Genomic DNA, 18,718 nt, shown 5'->3' on the forward strand with positions numbered 1-18,718 from the left:
CTTTATATAGCCTCAAAATGAAACTATTAAAGATATTCCAAGAGTGGTAACATTCATACTTTATGGCCATGATTAGCCATTATGTAAATGTAACCTAAAAAAGTCTTAAAATACAAAAACTCTAAATTACTCCAAATTGTAACCCACCCAAAATTTACAACAATCAAACTTCATTCTTCTTCAATGTAGCATGAATTGAAACATCTTTTGAGCTCTAGTTACGAACAACCTGTGAAGAATCGACTTACTAATCATAGTTATATCAAATGGACATAAATATATTTATAGTGAGGGGAGTGCAACTACTAGGCAATAGTGGAGTATCCTAGTAGTTAACGAATGTTGGTTAACAAGGTTAATGAGTTTAACCGGTTAATCTTGGATCGTTGGAGCCCATGATCTATAGGTCCATTAGGTCCCTCTACTAGCTCATATCGGACTAAACCATAGAACAGTGTGACGAGTGAGTTCAAAGTGTTCGAATTCAAATTAGGGAATATGCGCTACATATATACGATATATTTAACCGCATTTTTGTTTTATTTACGAATTAAACAAAAAGAGAGAATCTAAGATATTTAAATAAGATTTAAATATCTTAATCAAATATGTGTCGGAATTGATTGAGATTGGCATTTGAATTAATATTAAATATTAATTAAATAGTTTAATTAATCATTTAATATTACTTTAATTTGAAATTAATTATTCAAATTAGTTGTTGAATTAAAATGAAGAAAGTCAAAATGTTGACTTCATTTAATGGAAAAATCCATGTTAGTGGAATTTTGAGGTGTCAAAATTTGGTTTAACCAAACTTGCATGCTTGCCAAATAAACCCAACAAATTTTAGTGGAATTTTAAGTGTAAAAAATTTAGTGAACTCAATCTTGCATGCTTGTCACATAATCCCAAACATTTGAGTGGAATTTTGAGTGTTAAAATTTGGTGATCTCAAATTTGCATGAACATGCAAACATAACTCTATAAATAGAGTGATCATGGTACATGGAAGGTCTTCCTTGGTGAAAAACCTTGAGAAAAACCTCTCACAAATACTCTCTTCATATATACAAAATCTCTCCAAAGTTTAGTCACTCACCGGATTCCACAATCCCGTTCTAAGGCCGGAGGATAGTGGAGAAGACACTAGTGGTGGTTTAAAACCGGTTCGTGAGGAAAAAGAAATTTGAACTACTAAAGGTTAGTATTCAAACTCATTAAGCTTTAATACTTATGAACATGCTAGTTATTAACTATAATTGATGTTCTAAAAGTACCTAAGATCCAAATTGCTTCCGCATGTGTTATATTAACGTCATCAATTGGTATCAGAGCAAGTTTTAGGCACTTTATTTATATTAATTTGATCATGGTGGGTACCATTTCATGAATAAAATTTTGTGGTTGCTAAAGTGGATGGTTTTGGTTTTGGCATTTTTTTTATGCTTTCCATTTGATACAATTATTGTAATAAGCCTAATGTGTATGGGCTTTATTGAATGAAGAAAGGTCTGTAATTTTTATGGAGTCGTTAGAGTCCATTTTAGGTTGTAATTGATCGAAAATGGAAGAGATAGCAAGCTGAACCGAAGAAGAAGACGGAAGAGGCGGTTCGGGTGTTTTTTCTGCCTTTGGGGTCCGGTTCAACATTTTTAAGGGTTTTTTCGCCCAGTTCGTGATCCTCGGGAGCGGTTCAAGTTATTTTTAATTATTAATGTAATAATTTAGTTAATTGCTTGTTTTAAAATGCCAAAACCAATCCACTTTAGCGTGTTTAATTAATTATGCATTATGAATGTATGTTCTAATTAAATAGAAAATGTATATGCATAAAGTATGTCATATAGATTTAAAATCCCACCATAGGCTAAGAATGTTTCATGCATTCCAAGTATGTTATAAGTGTTATAATGTATAGTATGCATGCTTAGGGTTCCATGAGTGATAGATATAAATTGTTATATTATTGCATGGAATGGATGATTATATAATTGTTATATAAAGCATGTTAGATGCATGTTATAGGTTATTTTCAATGTCATAAAACGAGATAGATGTTAAAATCTATAATAAAGATAAGTGCATGCTCACTTAGGGTTAAGAACCGAGCACGATCAATTTTAATAGTTAAAATAGGTTGATGTCTTACAAAATTGCGGTTACAAGAAAGCTCACCTGGCACGATCTTGTCTAAGGCTAGAGGTACTTAAGTTGACGGTTTACAGAACACCTACTACCTGGAGATCAGACCAGTACTTGAGCTTAGTTAGCCCAATTTTATGAGCATGCTTGAGTGATGTAAGTTTTAGAAAAATCACCTAGACTTAAGTTATATTTAATTAGCCGGAATATACCTACGTAATGAGTATACCCAACCGTCTAAAATACTTAGTGGGAGGAAAAAGATATATGAGATACATCGTTTTCCTTTTACACTCTCTGGAAAATTCACACTGTGAGATTCATGCTCGGCCTCGTGTCGCCCTGGGAGCGTCCTCCATTCGGAAGGTATTTGCATGAGTCAATAACAAGGTGAATAGAGAAAGTATTTATAGTAAGTGCGAGAAGAAAGTATATCAACACGTCCTATGGTCTCCACCACTAGGTTACACTGTGAGATTCCCATGTTCCACCTGCATGTTGCCCTAGAGCAACTACCCATTTGGAGGGTCGTAACATGGGAGTCGAAACAACGCAAACTCCAGAAATGGATAGGATTTCTTAGGTCCGTTCCCAACTTTGGCTTTTTCATTCGATAGCATTGTTGGGACCAATCTATGAGGTCTGAAAATGGCGGGTCCCACTTACGAAGAATTACTACGAGTTAGTATATTCTCAACCAAAATAGCGATAACTAAGAACACTATAGGAACAAGAGTTATTCTGGGATTAGTGTTTAAGTCAAGAATGTCTTGGTTTAGTGAATGAGTGATTGACTACCCCTCGGTAGAAGTTGCTCTAACTCACTAAAGTATCGTTGCAAATTAATAATTTTTGGGTACATTATTACATTTGCTAAAACTGATTGGATTAAACAGGATTAAGTCAAATCACTAATAAAATTTTCTTTATATCACAGATGACAAACTCAATAGTACAATTACTCGCTTCTGAGAAATTAAATGGCGACAATTACGCAACTTGGAAATCAAACCTAAACACAATACTGGTACTTGATGATTTAAAGTTTGTTTTAACTGAGGAATGTCCTCCAAACCCCAGCTCAAATGCAAACCGAACAGTTCGGGATGCGTATGACAAATGGATAAAGGCAAATGACAAAGTCCGAGTGTACATTCTAGCCAGCATATCTGATGTTTTGGCTAAGAAACACGATGTTATGGGTACTGCTAAAGAGATTATGGAATATCTAAAAGGGATGTTTGGACAACCGTTCTTCTCCCTTAGACATGAAGCCATAAAATACATTTACAACTGCCGTATGAAAGAAAGGACCTCATTTAGAGAACATGTCCTGGACATGATGGTCCATTTCAATGTGGCAGAAGAAAATGGAGCTGCCATTGATGAGAAGAGTCAAGTCAGTTTTATCATGATGTCTCTTTCAAAGAGCTTCTTCCAGTTCTGCACAAATGTGGTAATGAACAAAATAGAATATAACTTGACTGTTCTTCTCAATGAGCTACAGACTTATCAGTCCCTCTTAACAAGCAAGGGACAAACAGGAGAAGCAAATGTTGCTATCTCCAAGAAATTACTACGAGGATCGTCCTCCAAAAATAAGTCTGGACCTTCAACTTCTAAAAGTGTTTTGATGAAGAAGAAGGGTAAAGGGAAAAATAAGATTCCTACTAACCGCAAACACAAGGTTCAAAAAGCAAATAAAGGAAAATGTTTCCATTGCAACGAAAACGGGCACTGGAGAGAAACTGCCCAAAATACCTGGTAGAGAAGAAAGCCGAAAAGACACAACAAGGTAAATATGATTTACTCGTTGTAGAAATATGTTTAGTAGAGTTTGACAACTCAACTTGGATACTAGATTCAAGGGCGACTAATCATATTTGTTCTTTTTACCAGGAAACTAGCTCTTAGAGAATGCTTGCGGACAGCGAGATAACACTCAGGGTTGGAACAGAAGAGGTTGTCTCAGCAAGATCAGTAGGAAATTTAAAGTTGTTTTTTGGAGATAAATTCATTATATTAGATAATGTACTTTTTGTTCCGAGAATGAAAAACAATCTAATATCTATCTCTTGTTTATTAGAACAATTGTATAAAGTATCTTTTGAAATCAATGAAGTGTTCATTTGTAAAAGGGGTATTTATATTTGTTCTGCAAAACTAGAAAACAACTTATATATGTTAAAACCGAGTGAAACAAAAGCTATTTTAAATTCTGAGATGTTTAAAACAGCTGAAATCAAAATAAACGACAAAAGATTTCTCCTAATATCTATCTTTGGCACTTAAGACTAGGCCACATTAATCTCAATAGGATTGAGAGATTGGTTAAAAGAGGACTTCTAAATGAGTTAAGACAACTCTTTACCTCCATGTGAGTCTTGTCTTGAGGGTAAAATGACTAAACGAATGTTTTCCGAAAAAGGTTATAGAGCCAAAGAAACCTTAGAACTCGTGCATACAGATCTCTGTGGTCCAATGAATGTCAAAGCACGAGGAGGGTACGAATATTTCATCAGTTTTATTGATGATTATTCAAGGTATGGCTATCTTTACCTAATGCGTCACAAGTTCGAAGCTCTTGAAAAATTCAGAGAGTATAAGACTGAGGTTGAGAATCTATTAGGTAAAACTATGAAAAACTTCGATCAGATCAGGGAGGAGAATACATGGACTTAAGATTTCAGGACTATATGATAGAACATGGAATAAGGTCTCAACTCTCAGCCCCTAGTATGCCTCAACAAAATGGTGTATCATAAAGGAGAAATAGAACTTTGTTAGACATGGTTCGAACTATGATGAGTTTCGCTCAATTACTCGATCTGTTTTGGGGATATGTAGTGGAGACTGCTACATACATTTTGAACATGGTTCCTACTAAGAGTGTTTCAGAAACAGCTTATGAGTTATGGAAAGGGCGTAAAGGTAGTTTACGTCACTTCAGAATTTGGGGATTTTCAGCACATGTGTTGTTGCAAAACCCCAAGAAATTAGAATGTCGTTCAAAATTATGTCTATTCGTAGGATATCCCAAAGAGACAAAAGGTGGTTTGTTTTATGACCCTCAAGAAAATAGAGTGTTTGTATCAACAAACGCTACATTCTTAGAGGAAGACCACGTAAGAAATCATCAACCCCGCAGCAAACTAGTATTAAGTGAAATTTCTAAAGAAGCTACTAATAAAACAACAAGAGTTGTTGATCAAGCTAGTCCTTCAACAAGAGTTGTTGATGGAGCTGACACTTTTGGTCAATCACATCCTTCTCAAGAGTTGAGAATGCCTCGACGTAGTGGGAAGGTTATAACTCAACCCGATCGTTACTTGGGTTTGACACAAAATCAAGTCATCATACCTGATGATGGCGTTGAGGATCCATTGACCTATAAACAGGCAATGTATGATGAAGATAGAGATCAGTGGATTAAAGCCATGAATCTTGAAATGGAGTCAATGTACTTCAATTCAGTCTGGGAACTTGTAGATCAACCAGATGGGGTAAAACCTATTGGTTGTAAATGGATCTATAAGAGAAAACGAGACCAAACTGGTAAGGTACAGACCTTTAAAGCTCGACTAGTAGCAAAGGGTTATACCCAAAGAGAGGGGGTGGACTATGAAGAAACCTTCTCTCCTGTTACTATGCTTAAATCGATTAGAATACTCTTGTCTATTGCCACATTTTATGATTATGAAATTTGGCAAATAGATGTTAAGACAGCCCTTCTAAACGGCAATCTTGAAGAGAGTATCTATATGGCTCAACCAGAGGGGTTCATTGAACAGGATCACGAGCAAAGGGCTTGCAAGCTTAAAAGATCCATTTATGGGTTGAGGCAAGCATCTCGATCCTGGAATATAAAGTTTGATATTGCGATCAAATCTTATGGCTTTAAACAGAATGTTGACGAACCTTGTGTTTATAAAAGGATAGTCAACTCTACAGTAGCTTTCCTGGTGTTATACGTTGACGATATCTTACTCATTGGAAATGATGTGGGATTTCTGACTGACATTGAGCATTGGCTAGCAACACAATTCCAAATGAAAGATTTTGGGAGAGGCTCAGTTTGTACTTAGAATCCAAATTGTTCGAAATCGCAAGAACAAAACACTAGCATTGTCTCAGACATCGTACATCGACAAAATGTTGATTCGATATAAGATGCAGGACTCCAAGAAAGGATTATTACCTTTCAGGCATGGAGTTCATTTGTCGAAGGAACAAAGTCCTAAGATACCTCAAGAAGTTGAGGATATGAGACACATTCCCTATGCATTAGTGGTCTGTAGTCTGATGTATGACATGCTATGTACCCGACCCGACATATGCTATGCTGTGGGAATTGTCAGTAGATATCAGTCCAATCCGGGACGTGCTCATTGGACTGCCGTTAAGAATATCCTCAAGTATCTTAGGAGAACGAGGGACTATATGCTAATGTACGGTGCTAAGAATCTGATCCTTATAGGGTACACTGACTCAGATTTTCAAACCGATGTAGATTCGAGGAAATTGACATCAGGATCTGTCTTCACTCTGAACGGAGGAGCAATAATATGGAGAAGCATAAAGCAAGGTTGCATTGCTGATTCCACCATGGAGGCTGAGTATGTTGCTGCTTGTGAAGCAGCAAAAGAATCTGTATGGCTTAGGAAGTTCTTAACATATTTGGAAGTCATTCCAAATATGAATCTTCCCGTCACTCTTTATTGTGATAACAGTGGAACAGTTGCAAATTCAAAAGAACCAAGAAGTCATAAGCGAGGAAAACATATTGAGCGCAAATATCATCTCATAAGGGAGATTGTGCAATGAGGAGATGTGATCATCACACAGATAGCTTCAGAGCACAACATTGCTGATCCATTTACAAAGCCCCTCATGACTAAAGTGTTTGAAGGGCACCTAGTGAGTCTAGAACTACGAGTTATGTAATCTAGGGCAAGTGGGAGAAAAGGCATGAGTATGTGATGCCCTAGTTTATTGTATTTATGTCTTTATCTCTACTCAACGTTATAAAACCCCATTAGAGTTTTAGTCCAAGTGGGAGTTTGTTGGGTTTTATGTCCTAAAACTCATAGTTTGTAGTTTATTCAGTAAAGATTGTTATTGAATAAAGTGAAATTTTACAATTATTAATCTAAATCCAATAAACTAGGAACACTCTGACTATAGTATGATTACTTGAACTATATGTAGAGACATAAGAGTGGATCAAGTTCAAGTATATAGTCAAAATGATCTATAGTATGGGGATAAGGCTGAGTACCTTATCCTAGGGACACTATGGATGCGACCCACTTTTGTATATGACATAAACAATGTGATCACTAAATTGTACATGTGGAGACATGTGAGTGGGGGTGTCCTATGCAATGAGTATTGCATAAGATTGGACCATAAAGAAAATCACTCTCACTTTATAATGTCGTTTACTATTGAGATTGATTTTTTTTTCATTCGATGACCTAGGTAACTCGATTTTAATCCTGAGCTAACCATAAACTCCTGTTTATTCGAAATTATCCTTAGATTTGCATGGGTGAGAGTGGCTCAAGTTCGCCGACTCAATAGGCCTCCCATTTCAGGGGTAAGACTAGGTGAATGGCTGGGGAAGTGGGGTGCAAGATGGAATTCCCTCCTACCCACTTTTAGGGATAGAAGAGAGGTAGTTCCCTTAAGCACTGACTCCAGGTCTTGAACAAGAGGCCCTACCCTCTCGTTGGCCTGAGAGGGATTCGGTTTATTGGTTGGACCACAAATCAATTGTTCATTAGAGGATCAGTGAGACATAAGGAACAAGAAGTAACTTCAGGGGTAAAACGGTAAATTGACCCAGCTCTAGTTACAAACAACCTGTGAAGGATCGACTTACTAATCATGGTTATATCAAATTTACAGAAATATATTTATAGTGAGGGGAGTGCAACTACTAGGCAATAGTGGAGTGTCCTAGTAGTTAACGAATGTTGGTTAACAAGGTTAATGAGTTTAACCGGTTAATCTTGGATCGTTGGAGCCCATGATCTATAGGTTCATTAGGTCCCTCTACTAGCTCATATCGGACTAAACCATAGAACAGTGTGACGAGTGAGTTCAAAGTGTTCGAATTCAAATTAGAGAATATGCGCTACATATATACGATATATTTAACCTCATTTTTGTTTTATTTACGAATTAAACAAAAAGAGAGAATCTAAAATATTTAAATGAGATTTAAATATCTTAATCAAATATGTGTCGGAATTGATTGGGATTGGCATTTGAATTAATATTAAATATTAATTAAATAGTTTAATTAATCATTTAATATTACCTTAATTTGAAATTAATTATTCAAATTAGTTGTTGAATCAAAATGAAGAAAGTCAAAATGTTGACTTCATTTAATGGAAAAATCCATGTTAGTGGAATTTTGAGGTGTCAAAATTTGGTTTAACCAAACTTGCATGCTTACCAAATAAACCCCACAAATTTTAGTGGAATTTTAAGTGTTAAAATTTGGTGAACTCAAACTTGTATTCTTGCCACATAATCCCAAACATTTGAGTGAAATTTTGAGTGTCAAAATTTGGTGATCTCAAATTTGCATGAACATGCAAACATAACTCTATAAATAGAGTGATCATGATACATGGAAGGTCTCCTTGGTGAAAAACCTTAAGAAAAACCTCTCACAAACAATCTCTTCATATATACAAAATCCCTCCCAAGTTTAGTCACTCACCGGATTCCACAATCCCATTCTAAGGCCGGAGGATAGTGGAGAAGACACTAGTGGTGGTTTGAAACCGGTTCGTGAAGAAAAAGAAATTTGAACTACTAAAGGTTAGTATTCAAACTCATTAAGTTTTAATACTTATGAACATGCTAGTTATTTACTATAATTGATGTTCTAAAAGTGCCTAAGATCCAAATTGCTTCTGCATGTGTTATATTAACACCATCAGTCCCCACCTCGCCAAGCTTGATCCCCGGGGGCTGAAGGTTGTCTTTATCGGCTACGAACCGGGAGCAAGGCATACAGGCTCTATGATCCTATGAGGGGGCGAGCTCATGTGTCTCGCGACGTCCTCTTCGACGAAAGCATCTTCTGGTTGTGGAACGATGTGATCGAGGCAGACTAATACTTAAATCAATTCACGATGGAGTACCTTGTCACTGAGCTGGGGGAAGGAGGAGCACAGCATCGGGAACCGTCACCGCCGCCAGCAACTGCACCCCCTGAACCAGTGGAGTTTGCAACACCACGGACTGCGGATTCAACGTTGGATGCCGATCACGATGATGATTTGGTGGCCAGGTACCGGAGAATGGAAGACCTAGTGGGAGGAGGTGAACTACCTAGACTGGCGACGCACGAACTCGTACAAGAGGTGGCCAAACTGCATGCCATCAGCGCAGATGAACCGAATACCTTTGTCTAAGCAGAAAGAAACCCATGCTGGTTGAAGGCAATGCAGGAGGAGATGACATCCATCACTGAGAACTAGACATGGAGTCTAGAGAACATGTTGCCGGGACACCGAGCCATAGGGCTCAAATGGGTCTTCAAACTGAAGCGTAACAAAGAGGAAGAAGTTGTGAAACACAAGGCCCGTCTTGTGGCGAAGGGCTACGTCCAGAAGTAAGGAGTGAATTTCGAGGAGGTATTCGCACCGGTGGCAAGGTTGGAATATGTCTGCCTATTGCTGGCAATCGCGGCACATCATTCCTGGGAGGTCCACCACATGGACGTGAAATCTGCGTTTCTCAACGGAGAGCTAAAGAAAACCGTCTATGTCTGACAACCACCAGCTTCTTGGACAACGATAACCCTGACAAGGTATTGCGCCTGCACAAGGTACTTTATGGGCTTCGACAAGCACCACGAGCCTGGAACGCGAAGCTCAATAGTACCCTACTGTCGCTGAAGTTCAAGCCATGACGAGCATGGCATGTACCCTGCTGTGCCTCTGAGCATGGCATGTACACGCACGGCCATGACGAGCAGCGACTGATCATGGGAGTGTACGTTGAAGACCTCATAGTCACTAGAGACGACATGGAAGTCCTCGGAAGATTCAAGAGGGAGATGTCAAAGAACTTCAAGATGAGCGATCTCGACGTGCTCAGCTACTACCTCGGCATCGAAGTGCAACAGAGTACTGCCGGCATCACCATCTGCCAAAGTGCATACGCGAAGAAGCTGCTAGACAACACTGGGCTTGTGGACAGTAACCCTACAAGGACGCCAATGGAGGCCCAACTCTAGCTAAGAAAGGCCGGCACTATGATGACAGTCGATGCCACCAATTACCGCAGCATTGTCGGGAGCCTGCACTATCTGGTAAACACGCGCCCTGACCTTGCTTATTCTGTTGGATACGTGAGTAGATTCATGGAAGCACCTAGGGAGGAGCATCTTGTGGCTGTCAAGCGCATCCTGCGCTATGTGGCTGGAACTAGAGGCTGGGGTGTGAGAAACTGCGCAAGGAGAGGAAAGGAGAAGCTTGAGTTGGTCGGCTACAGTGATAGTGACATGACCGGTGACGTTGATGATCGTAAGAGCACCAGTAGGATGATTTACTTCCTCTAAGGCGACGCGATCTGCGGGCACTCAATTAAACAAAAGGTAGTTGTTTTGTCTTCCTGCGAAGCAGAATACATCGTCGCTTCCACGGCAACAACACATGGGGTCTAGCTTGCGTGACTGATGGAAGAACTCATCGGAAGAGAAGGTGATCCACCAATGCTATACGTGGACAACAAAGCTACGATCTCTCTGATAAAAAATCCAGTTTTGCACGACCGGAGCAAGCACATAGAAATTAGATTTCACTACATCTGAGAATGTGCAAATCGGGGGCTCATTAAGATTGATTACATCCGAATAGAGAAACAGCTTGGAGACATTTTCACCAAGTCCCTAGCGTGGGTAAAATTTGAAGAGCTACGCTCAAAGATCAGAGTTCAAATAACAAGGAAGATATACCACTTTTAGGAGGAGATTGTTAGATAAAAGCTATGTTTTTCCTTATTTAGGTTATTCACACGTTTACTTGAACTTAGTTAGTTGTTTTTTTTTTTTTTTTGTTGGATATCTGAATTAACGCTCCCGTATAATGGAAGAGCGTATTTTTTTACTTTGGGGCAATATTTGTGCCACTACGGTTAATTGTTAATTTTAGGATAGGATGATTATTTAAATATGTCAACTGAATGAAAATAACAATCCATCGGGTCTTCAATGCATACTTTCTCTCCCTGTTATTTTTCCGTTATTCTTTTCTTCCAACAATGGCCGTTTTTATTCTGTCGACAATTTCCTCGTGATTGTCAGAAGTCAACAAGGGGGTGGATTGTGAGAGGGAGATGGGAACAAAACATTATTGATAAGGATGTGGAAACTTCTCTCTAGTAGACGCGTTTTAAAACTGTGAGGCTGACGACGATACGTAACGGACCACAATGGACAATATTTGTTAGCGATGGACTTGCGCTGTTACAACTAAGATTACTTCATAAACTATGAATATTTCCACAGCTGAAATATAAGTGATAAGAATAAGATGAAGATTTATTTAGCCTACTAATATTAATAAAGCTCAAATGTGTGAGTTTGAAAATATGTACAAGTCCCAATAAATGGATATTAAGTTGAGGAGGAAATGACATTACAAGAGTTGGAGTTCAAGATGTGATGCTCTGATAAACTAAGTTAAATAACCACCCGATCCAAAAGCTAACATATCAGCTATCCAACTCAAACATCGAATTCTGATGAACAGGTGAAGAACCTAAGAACCTATTGTTGATCCCCATCATAAAAGAACTCCCCATGTAACCATTTCCAGAACTGTAAAAAAGGGGCAAGAACAACAAATTTGGTACAATGGGTGAGAGGCATTAATGAAATAGCTATCTAGAGCTTTACATATTTCACTCTACAAATTTAGTCTTCTGGTGACATCACAAATCACACGCCCATAGAACCCAATCAACAACGGCTTCCTCTGCGCCTCCATGGATGTGGTTCTTCACCTCTGATGCCAAAACGAGAAATGATGAGTTGTTCTGTAGCAGTGTTTAAAAATTCGGTCGATATGTCGGAAGGCAAATTTCGTTTTCTCATACCACATGTCGTCCACTCGAGTGTAGTACGATGAAAAAAATTCTTTTTTTTTTTTTTTTTTTTTTTTTTTTTTTTTTTTTTTTTTTTTTTTTTTTTTTTTTTTTTTTTTTTTTTTTTTTTTTTTTTTTTTTTTTTTTTTTTTTTTTTTTTTTTTTTTTTTTTTTTTTTTTTTTTTTTTTTTTTTTTTTTTTTAATATACAAAATTGACTAACGGGCTGCCCGATGAAACGGCCTGCCCACCTGACACGCTGTCAGCGCCTGAGAAGCTTTTTAATACTTATTTTACATTATTTTATAATTGAAATTTGATGATTAATAATAAAAAAAAAAAAAAGAAATCCTAATAAACAAAGTTTTGAATTTTGTGATTTATATAAAAAAAATATTATTAAAACTTTCAAATTTTTTAATAATATCTCTAAAATTTAAGAAAAATGGTTGGTTTTAAAGGAAAATATTAGTAATTTATTTTAAGAATGGTAAAAATTTAAAAATAACATTTATAAAAAAAGTCAAAAAAAATTTACCATCTATTTATCCTTTATATATCATCTCCATTATTTTTTAAGTTGAAAAATAATATTACTTTTGAAACTTTATAAGTATTTTTAAAACATGATACTAATTGTTTCGTCCATAACAATAATAATATTTGTTAGTTTCGAGATTGTTTTCAAAGTTTCTAAAATGTCCCAATGTATTTTTAATTTTTTTTTTAAATTTAAAATATTAATGAAATTTTTTAGAATTAAAATATATAGTTGAAAGTTAGAGGATAATTTTTAAAATAAAGTATTAAACATTTCCTTTTAACTAATTTTTTAAATATTTTTAAAAGAATTTAAAAATATTATTGAAACATTTGAATTTTTTACTCAAAATTTTCAAATTTAAATGGATTTTTAGATAAAGTAGATAATTTGGAGAGATAAAAAAATAAAAAAAAATAATAAAAATATAGATATAGATACTAAAAAAAAACAGTTACGATGGTGAAGGGTAAAAATGTAATTGTGTATACCCTCGTGAAGCGATCGAAGGTTCTGGTCTCATCTGCCCCATGTATAAAACCAGAAGAACCCAAATGTCACAAATCCGCCGCTCGTCATCTTCTTCTTCTTCTTCGTCTTCTTCATCTTTCGTTTCATCCAGAATGCTCTAATTATAACGGCCCCCTTTTCGATGCAAATTTGTAGGATTGTGATGTGTTTTCTGATTCTGCTGCTTGAAAACTGTAGCTAATCGTTCCGTTTGGATGCTTTTTTGGTCTTGTTTTTTATGGATGAATTAAGCTTTCAATCTCTTGGTTAGTTGTTCTTAGTTCTCAATTTTTACATTGAATGAGAATGATTGAGATTTATATCCCTATGATGATCGATTTGGTATATAAAAGTAGTGGACTGAATCTTACTGATGAATTATCAATTCTGAGGGATATATGTTTCAAATCGATTTCTTTATTTGTTTTTGTTGAGCATTTTTTAGGTTATGGATGTGGAAGTAGGGGCATGTTGTTTTCATATTTGAGCTTCAGATGTCATTTAGATGATTGTTGTTTTGTGCTGAACATTTTGAAGCCATTCCAAATGCTGACAACTCCTATAATTGTGAAATATACAATTCTAATCTCTAATTCTTTTGAGTTATTTATGGGATGAAAAAGTAGGTACATGCTAACATCGTTTTCCCTTATAAATTCTGGTGTCAAAACTTGCCCTTGTTTCAAACTTTACTCCTCTGGGTTCAAGTGATTTCTGAACGTGTCATGATATGAATGAAAGATGACCACATTACCTAAAATGCGTTGAGTTGAGTTATGAAAAATAGTGCAATGTAAGTAAGTACATTTTAGAGTGCTCAATTATGAAATCTGAGTTGGGAATTCTGAAGTTAAGTTTATAAACTTATTGAATTGCTTAGAACTTTGAAGTCTGAGTTTCATAAGTTTGCTTGATGTTCTGAGGTTTAGGGTTTGATTTTATTTCATTGGTCTAACCCATATTATCTTGTTTAGGTCATGGTAAAGTGGGAATGGTTTGTTTCGCGGGTCTCATTTGGACCTTATTAGTATAGTGGGTTAGAACAGTGATTTAAGTTTGAATTCAATGTCTTGATGCACTTGAACTCCTTGTTCCACTCAAATTCAGTATATGCAGTTTGGAGAATTTTTGAAGTTGCTGTGTACTGTTTATTAAGACACTTCCGACTTTACAATCTAGTCTGGTAACTTTTCTTCCATTAATTGTGGCTATTTTAGGTTCGTTGGGTGAATGCCCTATTGTCTGATCTCCACTCTCTTTCCACTAGGGCCATAAGTGATTCGACATGCTTTGAATCCTCTATTTTTGACAATGAGTTCCTCTTTCTTTTTTACGTACATGTCATTGTGTTGTACAATGTTGGGGTTGTTGTAATAATTGTGCCATCTTTCCGGGTAAGGGTGAGTTGAAATATACCATAACTAGTACAACAGAAATGGAGTGGAAGGGTGAGTTGAAGTATACCATAACTAGTACAATAGAAATGGAGTGTAGAAGATGAGAATAACGGATATCCAAATGGTCTAGAAGGGTTAGGTGTGATACGTGCACCTAATAAAAATTCTAACAAAAAATATATAATGTAAACACTGCACTATTGTTTGATTATGGAGCCACCCCTTCATGACGAAGGTTGAAGCAAAATACTTGAACATTCTTTTGTGTCTTTACTTGAACATTCTTTGGCATCGAGACACAGGAAAGATGAAAATCATCAATTTAGCAACTTTACCTCTCTTAGGAGTTGTAAAGAGAACTCCAATTAAGCTGTGGATTTGGATTGGACCTATCGACTTTGTGATAGTTAAGATGGATAACCTTGACATTGACATTGTGTTAGGGATAGACATCATATAATAACAGTCATTCTCATGACCCTAGCTAAATGCTTAGTAGTATGGGGTCCAACCTGACAATCTTTCAGACCAACATTCATCAACTAGTAAGGGTGAAAATGATGTCAGTACTATAGTTGAGAAGGGATCTCAGCCATGATTAATCTATGTTCATTGTCGGGATGCAAGACTAGAAAGTTAGGCACTATTTATCTCCACCTAAGCAGATAGATCACAAGATTTATTTTATGTCGAGGGTGAGATTGTTTGCCCGAGCTAGTTGAGTTCCAAAAATAGCTATAAATGACTTATTGAAAGTTGGGTCCATTAGGCTTGTACAGGTTCTTGTTAGTGATCATCCAAATGTTGGAAAGAGACACCAAGCCAACACCCCCGTTGAAGGGGGAGACAAACAAACCTTCGAATTCGAAGAAAATCATGTTTACATGGGAAGACCATCCAAATAGATGAAGAAAAGAGTCGGTCAGAACCTTCGGCCATGGCAATTCTAAAATGGAGAAAGAGTTTTGTTCAAGTTGAGGTCCGGTCAACTTTGATTTCAAGAAAATGGAGAAAGAGTTTTGATCAAGTTGAGGTCAGGTCAACTTTGATTTCAAGACAACAAGAATCGATGCCTGGTGTGAAAATACTATAGACCAGTCAAAGTCATTTAGAAAGTCTGGAAAGCTCATATAAGATTTGATTATTCCCATGGATGTGGAGTAATCCTGTTGTTCATGTCAGTAACTTGAAATGCTACTTTCTTGATCAGAAAGACACAAGGCACAAAGAAGTGGTACAACCTCATGCCACGAAGAAAAGTTCCACCACAAAGAAAGTAGAAGAGATTTTGATAAAGAAGACGCAAAGAGTCAACAAACAAAGAAGTGGTTTTCAATCGTTTATGATAGATTGGGAGAGACTCCTCAAGGAAGATATCATCTGGAAGCACTTCAAGAGACTTGAAGCCAACCTCATCCAACATTACTAAGTTTGTGAAGATTCAGTTGACAAGGATATCAATCAATTGAGTGGGGGATGACATCACTTTCGTGTTTATCCAAAGTGTGTTGCCTATGAACTCGTGCTTGATGTCCCAGCCATGCTTATCTAGGACGTGTTGTCCATGACTACATACCGTTCCAAACCCTTTTTAATTATTTTCATGTATAGTTAAGTTTTTACTATTTTTGTCCTATAAATCCAGGGGTATGAATGTTCTCCAAAATCATGTCTATACCTATAAGAACTCAAATGCTCTAAAATGTACTATAGGAGATGTGACTAGTTGTCAATTCTTCTTACTCGGGTTATATGCTATCAAAGTTGTGATTGTTACTTATTTGCTTTTACAAATTGTTTTCCATGCATTTTCTTGCTCACTGGTTTCTAAAACACTTTCTCTTTCTAAAACACTCTCTCTTTCTAAAACACTTTCTTTCAAACGTGACTTAGACTCAATCATCGTTAAAATTATCCACAACTTACAATTTCATATTGTTGACTTGTTCACCATATTAAAATAAGTGACAAACAATTGTAGTCTCACTGCTACAAGAGTGCGATTGTGACATCTGACACGCTTTTCAGTTAGCTGTGTTGCCATCTATCGCCTACATACGTCCTTCTTTCTCACGGCCACACAAATTTTTTTTGATTTCTTCATTTTTTGTTGGTATTTTTATAACTTTTCATACAAATTTTGAATCAACTTGGTTCCTTCACCAAACTATATAGTTTTAATCCATCTTTACAAAAATATTTTTTCTTGTAATTTTTTATCAACGACGAGAAGAAATAATCGAGTACTAACTTGGTTCCATCTCCACCTTCCAATTCAATTCACTCCAAGAAATAATGGATACGATACTCCACCTTTCAATTCAATTCACTACAAGAAATAATGGATAAGATAGCTATGAAAAATGTTATCGTAGACTTTTTATAGCGTTTTTCGTACGTTGTGACAGACAACCCATGTTATTAAAAGTCTAAGACTTTTTATGTCGTTTTTTTTACAGCTATAATAAATGCAATAATAGAATAAAAAACTATAACTTATATACATTGTGATAATAACATTTTATAGCGTTTTATTAAAGCTATAATATATTTAATATAGGTAAAATATTATGTTATCTTTAACTCATTAACTTTAATCTTAAGCTATAAACATGTTATTTGATCATTTTATTAGTTAAATATCATTTCATTAATTATATTCGATAAAAAATCTATTCAGTATTCATTTTTAACTAAATTCACACCTGAATAATGATAAATACTATAACTTTCATTCACAATTAAAATTTCTTCATCTGTTTACATTACAAATTGAGTATTTAATAATTCATAGAATAAAAAAGTGGTTTAAACAATACAAAATGCAATAATCTCCATAATTTGTATTGATGTTCGATATCTCGGACCGCTATCATGTCATGTCTTTGTATGGTAAGTCTTCTATCACCTTTCATTTCCTACAAATAACGAACAACCCTTTAACATTTGCTTTATTTAAAAAAGAGTATAAAAGAGTGTAGCACTTGTAGGCATCGATATTTTCTATGTTCCACTCTTTTACCAAGAAACTGCTTAGGAGGAAAGCTCTTTTTCCAGGTTCAAGAAAGACAAGTGACCTTCTTGATAGCGGTGTCAATATCACTTGAATCGGCTCGAGGCTCCTCTTTTCTTGGAATCATGTCTGCTAGAGAGAGATTTTCTCACCCTATAAAGAATGGTTCTTCCCTTCTTCAACCGATGTGGGGATCTCACAATGCATCTCCCTTAGGGGCCAGCGTCCTCGTTAGCACTCGTTCCCTTCTTCAATCAATGTGGAATTTCACAATCCTCTCCCTTCTAGCCCGACATCCTCGCTGGCACACTGTCCGGTGTCCACCTCTCATCAGGGCTCAACATCCTAGCTGACACATCGCTCGGTGTCCACCTCTTTGGGGCTCAACGTCCTCACTGGCACACCGCCTAGTATCCACCCCCTTTGGGGCTCAACATTCTCGATGGCATACCACTCAATATCTCGCTTTGATACCAACTGTAATGCCCTTAATTTTCTTACCCTAAATTCGTGACGTTACTGCATGCATGCTTTGAAATCATATGCGGAATCTATAGTAAATACTTTTAAAATAAGGTCATGGACCCTGGGCTCATAAGGGAGTGGATTGTGAGATCTCACCTCAGTTGGAGAGGGAAACAAAGCATTCTTTATAAAGGTGTGGAGACCTCTTTCTAGCACTTGCATTTTAAAACCTTGAGGGAAAGCTCGGAAGGGAAAGCCGAAAGAGGACAATATTTGCTAGCGGTGGACTTGGACCATTACAGTTGGTATTAGAGTCCTAGGTCTTAGATCTTGTAGACTAACCTACTATATCGGCCCAACCAACTTCTATGGTCCTCTAGGCATACTTTTTAAATATAACAACTAGTTTAATTAGGTGATGCATGTAGTAGATTTTTTTTTTTTTTGTTAAAGTATAACATATTATGTGTGATATGTTATCATGATAACTAGCATAACAATAATGCAATTAGATATGTTACTTCATTGTATGTTA

General features: G+C 36.4%; 1 non-coding gene across 1 annotated transcript; it reads left to right on the forward strand.

The window, feature by feature from the left end:
• The first annotated feature begins 13,628 nt into the window (after positions 1-13,628).
• On the forward strand, positions 13,629-13,705 carry LOC111438497. Its single transcript, XR_002709677.1, has one exon. It is a non-coding gene; the product is annotated as a small nucleolar RNA R21 (small nucleolar RNA).
• Positions 13,706-18,718: the final 5,013 nt, after the last annotated feature.

This window comes from Cucurbita moschata, unplaced genomic scaffold, assembly GCF_002738365.1.
Source record: "Cucurbita moschata cultivar Rifu unplaced genomic scaffold, Cmos_1.0 Cmo_Scf00075, whole genome shotgun sequence".
Classification (NCBI taxonomy): domain Eukaryota; kingdom Viridiplantae; phylum Streptophyta; class Magnoliopsida; order Cucurbitales; family Cucurbitaceae; genus Cucurbita; species Cucurbita moschata.